Consider the following 12,608-nt stretch of genomic DNA (forward strand, 5'->3'; position numbering starts at 1 on the left):
GCCGCGCACATACAGTGTGATTGAAACTTCGTGGCCCATGCGCAGAAGTCGGTTTTCAGCCTGGGCGAGTCTATTTTGAAGAAGTGGCGTTAGAAGAAGTGGGGGGTGTCGGTCGGCCCGTCGGTCCGTCGGTCGGTCCGGCGATGGGAGACACGGGGCAGGCGGGCCTCGGGATACGCAGCGCGGGGTAGGTGCGCTTGATTCATGCACCAGTTGGTATGTTGAGATGGTTTGGACATATAGAGAGGATGAATGAAAGGAGATAGACGAAACAAGTATATAAGAGGAGTGTGGATGGGAGAGTTGTAAGGGGTCGACCTCAGCGAACGTACCTCAATCAGATTGAGGATGTTTTTAGCAAAGGCCAGCTTAGGAGTACCCTAATTAAGTTAATAACAAAGTACCTACCTATATAGTTTAAGTTTAAAAAATTTGGCTCTCCAAAGAAATTTCAATTGTTGTACTGTTGATATTTGGCTCTGTTGGCTAATGAGTTTGCCGAACACTGGGTTAGGGCATAGGTGTTATTTCAATATGTTTGAAAATTAATGTATAATATGTCAGAGACATAAATTTAAACTGGTTTCCATATGTATTCACTCTATCACCTTTATGTAATTTAACTTTCATCATTATAAATGTATAAAAATTAGAAGTAATCCTTACCATCTGTCACAGAGCCTAGAGCTTTAATTTTTAATTTGTCTTTATTGTTGAAAGTATTGTATATGTCCATCCTCCCACCGCCCCATTTCCCCTTTCTAGCCCCACCCTCAGGCCTTCAAAGCACTGTTGTTTGTGTCTATGGGTTATGCATCTATGCATATAAGTACTTTGAGCTTTAAACCAATTGAAGCACTTTTCAAAGTAAATGCCATTCTTATCTTTTTACTTTTCAAAGTAAATGCAAGTCTAAGATAAAGATATAGGGCTTTTTGTTATATTGTTTTTATACTCCCAAATACTTGCTTTTCAGTTCTATATACCGTCATTGTATATAGCCTTTTGCCTCCACCATGTAGCCACTAGAAAGAAATTTAAAGCTAATGTCATGTGAAAAATTGGACCTTTCCAGCTGTTACCTTTCCTAGATCTATTAGTATTTAAACGTTTCTCTAGAGTTGAGATGTGGCCATTCCAATGGAATCTGGTAACCTGTTTATTTATTGCATCAAATGATCAAAATTAATCACTCCTCCAATTTGCAATTGAGTCAGATGCAACCGGTGTAGCTGAGGAATGACAGTAAATATATGGATTTAGTTGCTGATATCACCTGGGCTGTCATCACAGATGGGAATAGTGGAAACAGATGTTAAGATTCTTTGTATTAATCAACAAGCAGGGTATGTCAGAAACATGACTGTATCTTTGCTCCTTAATTTTAAAATAAAACTTCCATGTTCTCTGTTGTCTGAGACAAAACAATAATAATTTAACCTTCTAATGTGTGTATTAAAAATTATAGATGACAGGTTAGTGAATGTAGTCAAAGCAACCTCAACAGAATTATCCTATGGCTGAGAGATATTGGGAATGTGAATTTCACCACTGAAATCTCTGGCAGCAGTTTGGACTCCAAATGAAGTAAAATCAATATTTACTTCCTTTATTTAATGACTAAATAATTGATGTAATTTAGATGAATAAATGTAAGTGCAAATTTTATTATTGATTTATTAATTTCTATGTCTCCAGAGATAGTCTTCGAAGTATGCAATGTGCACTATTCACAATTTCTTCCATTTTCTGCCCATATTCTAGGGTAGCACAGTTTATATTCAGATACCATAATTTTTCAATAATGGGATATGGGAGGCCCATCTACTTCCTCCTAGCCAAAGCCCTATGCATTCCACATTGTGCAGCCATCCAAAATATAGGGTGATTCTGAGAGCAGTGATACCTTCGATGAATTTTAAGTTAATGGGAAATCAATAAGAAATTTGGTAAATAAGTTATTAACATGGCCCTTAGTACATGGTAGATGACAAAACATATTTGATGTGTTGTTGAATGACATATACAGTGTACTCTGGCCAAGTAGACCGAGCCTTTTGAAATTGCTCACCTTTTGAGGACTGCATATACTTCAAGAAGCTACCTTTTAGCATTTTTTAAAATACATTTTTATTGATTTCAGAGAGGAAGGGAGAGGGAGAGAGACATAGAAACATCAGTGATGAGAGAGAATCATTGGTCGGCTGCCTTCTGCACACTAGGGCTCCCCACTGGGGATGGAGCCTGAAACCCAGGCACGTGCCCTGACCTGGAATCGAACAGTGACCTCCTGGTCCATAGGTCAACACTCAACCACTGAGTCATGCCGGCCAGACGCTTTTAGCATATCTGTCTATTCAGTGAGATACCAGATAATAGCATGGGATCTGCGGATTTTGCTGATGTTACTGCCTTTTTGGTAATGCGGCTGTTTACACTTCCATTTGTAATTTAAATGTAGCTTTAAAATAATTACAGAGCTCATACATCAGAGGATGCAAATAGATAAAGCAGCTTTTATGCATGTCCCAAATAATAAGTCACAGGATACTTGGCCTGTGAGACTTGGACAAGAGGACTAGGGCTGCTACTTAACCATACTGGGCATGGCCCCGTCATTGTGTAACAATTCCTCACTAACATCATACAACTTAGATCTTACATATCTTGCTTCTTATCAAGCCCAGATTTACTTTAAGAAAAGCACTTCGGCAACCCTAAAAAAATGTCAGTGTCCATATTTTAGCTAAATATATATTGAGCAGTCATTTTAAATTTAGCAATTACATTTAAACTAGCATATGTATCTTTGTTAATGCCTTTTTTTAACTCCGATAATATTTTTGTTTTGGTACCAAGTATAGGTTTATTAAAATATAGATATTTGGATATGGTTTTTTGTTTGCAGATGTCCTTCTTCATTTGGATATAAATGTTTTACTAGGAGCCTGAGCAAAACACCACAAAGTGCTTAAACAATTACATCTAGAAAAGAACAGAAATTTATTTTGAGATCTTTTTGTTCCAAAGGTTCTTCCCCCATAGAAAGACTCTAACTGCCATTAAAATCCAAAATAAATAAACCACAAATGTGAAAATAATTACAGAGAAGGTCACACAAAATGAATATAAATGGTTCAGGGTGAAAATGGCCTCAAACACATAAATCAGAGGCCCTGGAAATAATACTCCCCCCTTTCTTTTTTCTCGGGAAGGAAGAACATGTGCTAACTTTGATTGGTCTTTATTGCTCTGACCCAGAGTACCAGAACCAATTTATCTTGCCCTAAATGACTGGTAACAGCAACAACAACAAAAAAAAGTTTTTGTGTATGAATTGTCCGTGGCCTTAGACATGAATGAGATGTGTCCAAGAAAGGATGTATGGATTTCATCGTCTTTAGAAGTAGACTGTTGGAGGAGGGGGGTATTTTTGAATAAACAATGTGAATTTGAAAATATCTGTTTTGTGCAAATATTTTTTTCTATATTGATAAGTCTATCTTGATCGTACTAGTTATTATTAGCCTGAAGGTAGAAGGACTTCTCAACTGATTCCATTTTGTAGCAATATTACCCAAATGACTCTTCATTGCTATTTATTTACTGAATGGATTAGTTCTGAGAGAAAATGGAACCGCCCTTTGTACTCCACATCTCTGTCCACTGAGTCCCCAGCTGGAGAAAGACTGCACTGTCTCTGCCCAGGCTCCACGGTAGGCCAGGCCCCATCCTTTGATCCGATGTGGTGACTTGTAGATGGAGGACACCGAGACCCTGGGCCATTGCAACCCCAATGAACCGGAATCTCCAGACATGAGGTCTGTGCAATTATAATTTCCCAAAGCTCCCCAACTGATACGAATACGCTGCTGGGTCAGAGCACCCCAGAAATCATGCACAGGCCTCCTACTTGCAAATTTTAGTACTTTCTCCACAATTGCAGCTCCAGGGTAGATGCTCTTCTGATAGGATGTGAGAAATGATGTGAAGGACATCATTTTCCTAAACATGGGAGGCCTGATGTAACACTGAAGCTGAGGAAATCAGCCCCCAGCTTTATTCTTCCCAGAGCAGGGATGTGTGCTCTCACTTTTCAGAGACCTTTTAGACAGGGCAGCTCGCAGGGGCTAAATCTGGGCCAGCTTTAGAGACAGAGAAGTCTCTTTCCTGGCCTAAACTGACGAATGGTGGGATGCTCAGTGTTATTGGAAAAATGCATCAACACCTTAACATGTTTATTTAAATGAAGCTTGGCAAACCTATATGCAGGGAAAAAAAACCTGTGCTGCTTGATTCTCAGCTATGAGATTTATTTATGGGGGGGGGGCGGGGCAGAAACCCCAGCACAATAAATAAGTCTTTATAGACCTGCACCGAGCTGTTAGGAGGCAGTTTAGATTCTCTTGGAAAGAGCCATGTTCTCATTTTGCACATTTTCTGTGTGCTTTCACTCCCTGATCTTTAATAACACCAACTGGCTTTTCCCATAGCTGGTGTCGGTCCCTCTGGGGGGATTTAAATACTACACTAAGCGGTACTGTCATTTACATCACAGTCTGCCCCGTGATGTCAATGGTGCAAAACTGGTTCTTAAAATATCGTTTTCACAAATATTCTATTCAATGATGGTAAGTTGGTTGCCTTGGATTCTTACCATAAGAAACATGAAGCATGAAATATGTTTGTTAGAAGTGCAGAACTCTAAGTGAGACTTCTATAGGTACAACAACATTAAAAGGATTTAGCATTAAATACTCCCTCTGGCTGTACAGGGAATAAATTAGCAGAGATAGGAGAAAAATAAAGTTAACTAGAAATGTGAACTAATAATGCTACCTTAATTGTCCAGTCTGTGCTGTAGTGCAGATCAATAATGAATTAATGTTCTGGGAATTAAGAAAGTCATCCAGGATTTTGGGTATGAACCCCAGTTTCTTTTTTTTATTCTTCTTTTACATGTTCTAAGAAAAGCTTCCTTTTGCCTGGCTGACCTGTCTTAGTGGTTGAGTGTTGACCTATGAACCAGGAGGTCACGGTCAGGGCACATGCCCCAGTTGTGGGCTTAATCGCCAGTGTGGGGCATGTAGGAGGCAGCTGATCAATGATTCTCTTATCATTGATGTTTCTACCTCTCTTTTTGACTCCCTTCCTCTCTGAAATCAATAAAAATATATTTTTAAAGATTCCCTTTTTAAAAAGCAGCTACGCTTGGTGGACCTTGTTTTCCCAAAGTGTGCCAGATGTTTTATTCCTTGCAGCATCTGGTTCTCTCCTGTGTGCAATAATAGAGGTAGAAAACAGTTCATTTGTGAATTGTTGGTAGAGGTATTGTGTTCTGTAACACAGACCATCTTAAGTTCCTAAAGCCACCATCTGAGAGATTCCATCTGGTGGTATGACACTTTTGGACACAGAAAGTCAGAACATCCACACCGCAAACTATTGTCGCAAGCCAATGCATTCATAGGGTGTAGCATAGCTGAGGCCTGCCCTAGCAGCTTGCGTGTATCAGTTCATATAATCAGCACAGCACCAGGTTATGAACGTTCTTTATTGTTATTATTTGTGTTATTCCCATCTTTCACATGCAGAAACTGAGGCTTGTTTGTTGTAAGCAACTTGCCCAAAGACACTGCTCAGGCGTAGGTAGAATTTGAACGCAGGTGTTTCTAGTCCTGAACCTGAGGATATCACTAGGCATCCAAACTGTCAATTGCATTTATTCTCAATACTATGCTGCCTGGACATTCACACCGAATTGCTTTTATTCTCATCTGCATCATTGCCACAAGTTTAACTTACAGGAAGTAATAATTAGCTGGAAGATGAATTTTTGTTTTACAATTTGGGATTTCAGTTCTGGTTTATAATATCTAGTGAACTGAAAACAGTAAAAACAAATGTCACCTGGATTCTCAAAGTGAGATGCTCAGTGCAATCAAAGTGAGATAGTTAAGCAACAAATATATATTTCCCTACATCATTCAGAAAATGTGTTTTGCCTTTTGAATTGTCCATATAGAGACTAGTATATAAACTTCATGACACAGTATATAGGCCTCTCTTGATCCCCACTATATCCCCAAATCTCAATGAGGGATATAGTGCTTTTCGTATTTAGTATTTATTTGGGGGTAAATAAATGTATACGATTTACTAGATCCAATATAGGTATACGATAAAATATTGAAATGGTAATCTGTAAGAAGAGCCATTTTAATAACATGGAGCACAAAATTACTCCTAATTACCAAAGAGAGCGTACAGAAAAAACCCTGGGATGTAGATACTCAAAAATAATGGGCATAGTAGGAAATTCTTACCATCATTGCTTTGCCTTTCTAAGTGGACCAATGATGAGCTTGCAAACTTTTCTTATAAGCATGGAATTAAATTATTTGTGCTTAAATATAAATTCTAGATTCTTAGAGAAGCAGGAAAAATAAACATCTACTGTTCTTTTAAAATTTTCAGCCAATTGGACATATGCCAGAAACATACCATCCTTCACACTGTAACACCTACCTGTCACCAATCTGCTTACCACACAGGACCCTTAAAATAGTGGCCATTTCTGATTAAGCCTGTTGAATGGCAATTTGTAGTGAGAACCAAATGAGAAATTAGATTTGGAATTACTTTGAAAGCTTTAAAACACACTGCAGGTTAAAAGATTATTCATTATATTTTTATATAACTAACCTTCTCTACTTGCGTGGTTGTTTTCTTTGCGTCTGGCCTTATGCACATTTGACAATGGGAGTTCCTGAGGATGGGGCCTTGTCTGCTTTTCATTAGACATTGTCTGGTGCATGACAGAGCTTCAGTGGTAACAGTGGTAGATGGTATTATTGTTGCTGAAAACTGGTAGCAATTTCAATATACAGTTTGGGAATCTGTAATTAATATGTCTTACCTTTTTTATTTCCTGAAAAACGCTGACCTGGGCTTGCTTTTGGTAGTCCCGCCATATGCTTTTAATGTTTTTCCATCCCAGTTTCCTTAACTTTAAACTGGGAATAGGTTTGTCTTCAAGGCTGAATGAGATGTGTTTGAAAGTGATCTTAAGCCCTGAAGAGTCCTCAGTAAGTGAAAGTGAAAGTAATATTAGGGATAAAACAAATATCATGTCTCTGAAAACAAAATACTTTCTTAGAGAAGAACAAAAGTCATCTTCTTCATTATGACTTACATAATTCTGTACAGAGAGAAGATGGTCCAGAAAAACAGCCTTTTAAATATCATTACTAGTATTCTGAAAGATCGTTTGATTTTTTTCTTTTAAAAAGATTTTATAAAAGCAATAATTTCTAGCCTTTTTAATTGCAACTTTGATTATATATGATGAAACACAGAAGTACTCCCGAGAAATGACTCAGCACTTAATATTTCAAGTGATGACTTGTCAGGGGAAGTAGCAGTCCTATTCACTCTGAAAGTGGGTGGTTGTGGATGGTCCCCAGAGGTTGGAAAAAGAGAAAGAAATTCTCCTCCTCTAGAATGGTGATCTGGAATCAGGACAGCAGAGCTAAATCTTCTAAAGTTTATAATGAAAATCCCCATCCAAGTTTTCATGCTGATTCATCTTAAAATGGTGTGTGACCAATGGGTGTGGCAGAAGTCTCTGCCGTAGGAAGAGGATGAAGGTGGCTCTCCAGCTGCTTCCTCTATAGATGAAGTTTTGAAGTTCTGATTTGCTTCTCCCACTAAGCTGGTCATAGTGAAATTTTAAAGATTCCTTCCTTTATAGCTGAAGCATGAGCCCAATAATCCCAATGATTAAAGCCATCATTCTTACTCCGTTCCAGAGTTATTATGCTAAGTAAGGAGTAGCTTAATGGAACATGAGACTTTATCCACCCTCATCATCTTCATAAACAACCCGAAGCTGTCCCAATGAACACACAGTTTAAGTAAAAATAATGAGCTTGCAATGCAGTTCCTCTCAAGACACAGGCCTCATAGGTTTCCTTAAAAAAAAAAAAAGATGACTTGCTGAGGACACATATGTAATACCTTAATCAATAAAGAAATTTTAAAAAAAAGACGACTATCCCAAGTGCTTCCTATATAAAACTTCTGGAGCTTCCCTCAGGTCTCTTCTTTGTGGTGGTTGACACAGACAAAAAAAGGAGGTGCATTTCATGAGCCAGCATGAGTTTCTATCACTGGATCACGCAAAATGCTGAAGTTACCTGGGTTTCCCCGAACCATTCCCCAGGCGCATTGCCATAGTGACATTACCTAATGAGCATGGCAGATGGGGCCAGACGGGCTGAGGTGTGCATCTGCTGCACCTGTCACAGACGCAGACCTCTGCAGAACTGGCCCTCCGGTCTCACTTGCAGTTTGGATATGCTCGTCACTTTGGATTAGTTTCCAAATTAAATGCAGCTGTTGTCACTTTCGTCTTAGCGTCATCTACATCCTATTGGAAGGCATGAATAACAGTTCAGCCCCAGACAATCCTCTCTGTGAGAAAGTATTTCGATATGATAAAATAAACTCTATACCAAATCACATCACCGCTTAGCAATAGAACCTGCCTCTTCTTTTCCAAAATGGATTTATTTGAACCTCTGAACAGTTTATACTACTGGTCAGAAAACTGAATGTGTCCTTTAAGTCTAGGACAGTATCAGTGATGCTGATAATTATAAAAGGTAAAAGTTCAGCCCCAGACAATCCTCTCTGCTAGTCTAATGTGAGAAAGTATTTCGATGTGATAAAATAAACTCTATACCAAATCACATCACTGCTTAGCAATAGAACCTGCCTCTTCTTTTCCAAAATGGATTTATTTGAACCTCTGAACAGTTTATACTACTGGTCAGAAAACTGAATGTGTCCTTTAAGTCTAGGACAGTATCAGTGATGCTGATAATTATAAAAGGTAACAGTACTTTTAAGTTTTCATTCAACCTTTACAGTCAATCACACCCAGAGGTAGTATTATTGCCAGTTTATAGGTGAGGAAATGAGACCTGATAGGGCTTGACAGACTTGGCTAAATTTTCAGGGCCAGTAAGCAGTAGGTCAAGGATTCAAACTCCCATCCTTCCTACATGCCCTTGACCGGAATCGAACCTGGGACCCTTGAGTCCGCAGGCCGACGCTCTATCCACTGAGCCAAACCGTTTCAGCTAAAATGGCTGTATTTTATTCAATACTTGTGATATGTCAAAAGCTGGCTTGTGATGAACAAGACAAATGCAGTCTCCAGCCTAAGCTGCCTTATGGTCTAACGACAACAACAACAAAAGCAAAACACATAATGAAATTAAAGGAAAAGAATAGGGCACTCTGGCCCCAGGGAGCAGATGAATGAAACAGATTCTATGAGGAAACGTACCCTTTAAGTTGAATAGTGGAATTTGGCCAAGTGTAAGTGGGAGGAGACTGAGGAAAGGAGCAGAAAATTGAGCAAAATGAATGACAGAGAATCAGTTGAGAAAACACACAGGTTATTAAGGAAAATGGAAGGTAGCCTATGAGTTACAGAATGGAGAATGAGGGAGATGATGAATATAAAGCTTTAGGGCAGTGGTTCTCAACCTTGGCTGCACATTAGAATCACCGGGGAATCTTTTTAAAATCCTGATTTCTGGGACTCATCCTCCGGAAATTCTGTTTCTTTGTTATGGGGTGGGGCCACAACATTAGTAACAAAGAAACAGAATTTCCGGAGGATGAGGCCCAGAAATCAGGATTTTAAAAAGATTCCCAGGTGATTCTAATGTGCAGCCAAGGTTGAGAACCACTGCCCTAGAGCAGTGGTCGGCAAACTGAGGCTCCGCAAACCGCGGCTCGCGAGCCGCATCGGCTCTTTGGCCCCTTGAGTGTAGCTCTTCCACAAAAAACCAACTTCTGCGACCTCAAAGCTCTTAATCATGAGGGTATCCCACAACTGTTGACACACCGTTTCACTTAGCTGCACCCGTTAACTACAGGGTGTGAGGTTATCTTCCTGGTTGGACTTTATGGAAAATGTGGAGGATGACACTGACCACAGGTCTAGTCCATTCATTTCGTGATGAAAAGTGAGATCATGCCGTCTTAATTTTAGCATAATTAAGAATGGACATGATTTTTGTGAAACTTTGCAACCAAGGACATCATTAACACTTAATGCTTTACCCACTTTTATCCAACTTTGTAGATTTGATGTTTTATGGTTTTCTGGCCTTTTTAAGTGTTGAAAGGGAATAACTTTTGTATATTTCTTTCTCTCTTTTAGAGAAAGAGAAAGTTAACTGTAGTTGTATTTAGAAATAAAAATGGGAAAAAAAAGATAAATAACACATCTCTCACTATATTCTTTTTCTTTTAAAGTTGAATTATCTTGGGCTTTCAACCAGAAAAGTTGGGCTGCTCTGTTATTGATCTGTCTGTTCTATATAAAGATCAGACCATATGCTTCTGTCCAAATTGGCAGGGATTCATTTATAGTCTTTGCCTTTCATACTTTTATTTGTTGCTTACTGCTACAGTCTATAATTTAATAGACTAAATCTCCATATTTCATCCAATAGATTTAAAAAATTACTGTTTTCCTAAACCCATATTTAACAGAATATAATTATCTTATGATCTTTCTAGATAGCTTTCACTTCTCTGGTGAAGTAGTTATGTTCTTAATCATACATTTAAATTATCCCTATAAATTACCAATATTCTGTACCTAATGACGATGTATGTGTGTGTTTGTGTATATGTGTGTGTGCCTGTGGGGGAGGGGAGTAGGTGAAAAGGCAGTTTCTTCATACCACCAAGCAATTTTTGGATACCAGCTGGGTGTCCTTCAATTCAACTCAATTTTGACACTATCCACTCAGAAATAGCATCAGATCCCATGGTTAAGGGCTCAGTCCTACAAGACTGCCCCCTCCATCCCAACTTCAGATGATGAACTTAAGTCCTGGTTGTCACCTGTGCTTCTGACCAACAAGCTGAGCTCAGTTCCAAAGATTTTCTTCTTGGTTTCAGTTAATTTGCTAGAGGGGCTCAGAGACATATTTTACTTACTAGATCACTGGTTGTTTAATATAAGAATATATAATCCAGGGACATCCAGATGGGAGAGGTGTATAGGGCAGCGTATGAGGAAAGTGTGTAGAGTTCCCATGCCCTCTCCAAATGTTGCTCTGCCAAAATCTACCTGTGTTCACCAAACAAAAAGCACTTGGAACCATGTCCTTTGAGTCTCTAGTGAGGTATTGTTGGTATTGGTGATTGAATACAATTTCCATCTGCTCTCCCCTCCCAGGAGGTGGACTGTTGGATTGAAAGTTTCAATCCCCTAATCACTTGGTGGGCTCCCCAGGCAACTAGCCCCCATTTTTTGGTTTCCAAGTGTTATCAAGGAAGTTGAGGTATTCCTTTCTTTCCCCACTGAGTGCTGTCAGTGGAATCTTTATGAAGAATTTTCTGAGACTCACATGGCAGAATGAGTGATGTTTGTTGGTATGGAATTATACCTCTGTGTTTTCAAAATCCCATTTCCCTTAATCCAGTCCTATAAGAAGTGTAGTTGGAGGTTCAGTAGAGGGAGCTGAAAGCAAAGCCAATGTCCAGAGTTTTACTTCCATGTTGTAGCGGGGTCAGTTCAACATTAGGCTAATTACAGTCCATTAGTCCATTGTGTGTGAGGGTCCACATGGCAGTGGGTGAATGGCAGGGAGTAGGGGCATGAGAGACCCGCAAACCAGGGATTAAGTCAAGGGCAATATGCAAAGAGAAATCAAGAGAACAAACACCTTTGTTTAGAGGATTAAATATCTCAAGTTTTGTGCCCTTGCTGTGGCCACCCCTACTCTGGCCAATGATCTTTTTCCAGGTGTGACTGACAGCAAGCACCATGACAAGTCTCCCCCAACATGGCTGGGCATGTGTCTGTCTCCCCTCTGTTAGACCCCTGGGGAGTGTGAAGCTGCAGGTTTCTGGCAAAGATGTCCAAATGACATGCCTATAATATTTGGCCTTTCCTTTCCTCATTTCCTGGATATAGAATAGTTAACAACTAACATTTTCAGCACATAGAGCTGATATGCAGGAGAACAAGATAACAACGAGAGGTTCTGTGGTCTCCTGTTCTGCTGAGAGATTGTGCCCTGATGGGTCTGGAAAAAGAGAATTACTCTGACCATCCAAAGGTATGTTCATTTAGATGCTAATAGACAGATTTCAGTTAAGATAAAGATTGACCTTTGTCAAATAAGATTCAAATAAGATACTGGCCTAGAACATGATTGCCTGCCATGACTACTTCTAATTAGGAAGTTTTTATTTCAAATCTAAGTGATCACTTTAGGTCTCTGAGTTTATAAGGCTTCAGATCTCCATTGAGGTTGTCAGGTTTTGTCCACGGCCCCTTTTTTGTCCACAATCCAAAGTAATATATTTTTATTTTGTCTCTCTGGTATCCTTCTTTGAGCTTTATTACTTTACCATGAAAAAAAAAGTGTGTGTTTTCTTCAAAGATAGGCCATCTGCTGGGAATTTAGGAATGGCTTTTCATTTTGTTTGTTGGTTTGTTTAAGTTATAAAAGTTACTTGAACCAAATCAGATGGTAGTTTAAACAGCTATACATCACCTGTCCTCTTTC

The 12,608-nt window shown here is 39.2% G+C and overlaps 2 long non-coding RNA genes across 2 annotated transcripts in view; both read left to right on the forward strand.

Annotated features, from left to right (window-relative positions):
- The window catches only part of LOC102238742, a 584,126-nt gene that overhangs the window by 434,375 nt on the left and 137,143 nt on the right, over positions 1–12,608 (forward strand). The gene's annotated exons all lie outside the window — the stretch shown is intronic.
- Positions 766–11,879, forward strand: LOC106724092. Its single transcript, XR_001359855.1, has 4 exons — positions 766–829; positions 1,321–1,327; positions 10,865–10,870; positions 11,869–11,879. It is a non-coding gene; the product is annotated as an uncharacterized LOC106724092 (long non-coding RNA).

Source organism: Myotis brandtii, unplaced genomic scaffold (genome assembly GCF_000412655.1).
Source record: "Myotis brandtii unplaced genomic scaffold, ASM41265v1 scaffold712, whole genome shotgun sequence".
NCBI lineage: Eukaryota > Metazoa > Chordata > Mammalia > Chiroptera > Vespertilionidae > Myotis > Myotis brandtii.